A 3,479-nucleotide genomic window follows, 5' to 3' on the forward strand; every position below is an offset into this window, starting at 1 on the left:
TAGAATATGTTAGGACTTTTGTAATACTTCTGTAGGAAGATTTGTTAAAGTTATATCTAGGTAGACTATAGACTAAGTAGACTATACACGTATGTTGAAATCTGAGCTCGTTTTAATGTTCCCAACGAAATCAGTTTCGTCACCATTATTTCTATCATGATCATCATTATCACACCCATTCTCACCGTCACTAGTAAACCACCTAGCTCCACTTCCACCGTCAACACTGCCAACACGATCGAAAGCGAAAACAGTATTCGCTCTTCCCGCGTATTCGTAACCGTCGTCATTGCTACGTCATCGACAGTGACGTCGTAACCGTCATCTTCGTCATCGGCCTTACCTCCCGCAATGGTATTGTCTTCGCCTCGTCATCGTCCTCCTCTTTTATCTTCTCCTGTTTATCGGAATAATTTGCCTTCTTTTCCTCTGTCTCCATCTCCCTCTCCCTTCCCCTCTCCCTCTACTATCACCGTAGTATGAAAGCATTAATTTGGTTTCCTGATCCATAATTGATCAGCACTATAACTACAAATGTATACTTAGTAATTCTTGCACCATTTTTTCTATAAATAATCACATATACCAGAAAATATACTGTACTTAGAAGTAAATAAATAAACAACAGCAGTACATACGAATGGAATTCGAAAGATTAGGTTATCAGTATGCATAGTGCTCTCTCGCTGGTAATCCCGTCAACAGGGTAAGACGTCTCATGAATTTATTTCTGGCTACCGTCTAGTCTTATATATATATATATATATATATAAATATATATATATATATATATATATATATATATATATATATATATATATATATATATATACATATATATATATATATATATATATACACACACACACACACACACACACACACACACACACACACACACACACACACACACACACACACACACATATATATATATATATATATATATATATATATAACACGATCGCATACACACTCGTACACACATACACACACATATATATGTGTATATATATATATATACATGCATAAGTATATACATATATCCATTCATCAATCTATCCATGTACACATACATACATATAAAAATACATGCGTGATATACATACATCCATACATGCATACTTAATACATACATACATACATACATACATGCATGCATACATACGCACTTACATACATACATACATAAATGCATACATATACACATAAATGCATACATACATACATATACACATAAATGCATACATACATACAAACATACATACATACATTCATACATTCATACATTCATACATACATACATTCATACATATATATATATATATACATACATACATACATACATACATACATACATACATACATACATACATACATGCATGCAGGCTTACAAAATAGTCGCCAATGTACTCAAATGTAACTACATACATACATACATACATACATACATACATACATACATACATGCATACATACATACATACATACATACATACATACATACATGCAGGCTTGCAAAATTGTCGCCAATGTACTCAAAGGTGACTGCACACAGACAGACAGACAGACAGACACACACACACACACACACACACACACACACACACACACACACACACACACACACACACACACACACACACACACACACACACACACACACACACACACACACACACACACACACACACTCGCTGGTCTGTTTCATGTACACATTTCTTTAGTATTTGTGTACATCTTTTCTACTACCCCACGCTCCAATCTGCCGGCTCCTTGCCATCGCCAGTTCATTCGCAAGTTCCTGAAAATCACGAAGCGTTGTCGTAGGTGTAGAGTCAACGGCAGATTTTATCGTTCAAAAAGCGATCTGGCAAAAAGGTCACACATTAACTTCGACACTGTCCCAGGATGGCGATAATGTTGCATGCAACTAGAGCGATTAAGGTGCGTTCATATACGTGATAATGATGATTTTGGCAGGGGATAAATTTTTTTTTTGTATGATTGGAGAGTAATTTACATTCGAGAACAAGATTGCTCGTCACTTTTGAATTCTTCCTTTCTTCTGCCCTCCCTGGATCTTCATTTTACCATCTCGAAATTGCCCCAAAGGGTGGAAACACCGATTATCGGTGACGAAATACAATTTATTTGGAAAAAAAAATATATATCATAAGTATTAACGCTTGTACTGATGGGCTAGTTAGGTTGTACTAGCGTTCTTGATGAGACATTGAGTTTGTCCTACAAGATGGGGTCGAGGTTATTGAGGAGTTTGTTCAAGCTGGGGCTCTCCATTAATCAGAAGAAAAAGGAGAAATAGAAGAAAAAGAAGAAGAAGCAGTTGAAGAACTAGAAGGAAGAAGAAAAAAGAGGAAGAAGAAAAAAGTACAAGAAAAAGATAGCATAAAGGAAAAGAAGAAGCAGAAGTTTAAGAAGAGATAAAAAAGAAGATGAAGCAGTAGATGAAAAAGAGGAAGAAAGAGAAGAAAAATGAAAACGAAAAAAGTAAAAGGGAGAGAGAGAGAGAGAGAGAGAGAGAGAGAGAGAGAGAGAGAGAGAGAGAGAGAGAGAGAGAGAGAGAGAGAGAGAGAGAGAGAGAGAGAGAGAGAGAGAGAGAGAGAGAGAGAGAGAGAGAGAGAGAGAGAGAGAGAGGGAGAGAAGTAGAGGAAAAAGAAGAACACGGAGAAAGAAAAAAAAGAAAAAAAAAAGTTGTGATGGGGAAAATAAGGAGACATCAAAGCAAAATAGGGAACATGACTAGTTTCCGCTGTGACTGTCCTGGGAGACCCAAGACGGACTCCCCTTCTTCAGGAGAAGAACAATTACTGGGTTGTCGGTGGCGCACACATTCTCAGAATCGTCCCGGGGTTCGACAGGACAACGGTGAGCCGATGGGAGGGAGTGGGAGGGAGGGAGAGAGAGGGAGAGGGGGGGGGTTAGTCATTTGGCCTCAACCCTCTTCGTGAATTCGATCTCAGACATCGGGAAGTATTAATAAATGAATAAATAATTAAATGAAGAATATAGATAAATAAATAGATAAGTATATGAATTAATAAGTAGATATGTAGCTAAGTGGATCATAGGAAATATAAATAAAGATATCTATACATGAAAGAAATAGATAAAGAAGTCAATAAATAAACAAACAAATTGATGCATAAGCAAGTAAATAAAGAATAAACATATAAAGAAGGGCATTCGGTCCATCCTGGGGACCTCCACCGGAATTTCCCTCAGACACGCACACGTACGCGCGCCATCTCCAGTGGGAAGTCTCGGGCGAGCGGGTAGGGCGATCTGAATGAGGATGGGGGGAGCCTTGAGCTGGCCCGACAGGTGTCGAAACCCCGGGTGCTCCGCTTAGCATGACCTCCGTCCCCTAATGGCCCCCCGTCCCGGTAGAGCGTGGGTGCCTTGGTCCGGGAGAAGTAGGGTACTCGCGCTTGGCGCGTGGTCGGCGTGGCCCTGCG

This window comes from Oratosquilla oratoria, chromosome 4 (genome assembly GCF_046742065.1).
Source record: "Oratosquilla oratoria isolate Oo_2021 chromosome 4, ASM4674206v1, whole genome shotgun sequence".
NCBI classification, from domain to species: domain Eukaryota; kingdom Metazoa; phylum Arthropoda; class Malacostraca; order Stomatopoda; family Squillidae; genus Oratosquilla; species Oratosquilla oratoria.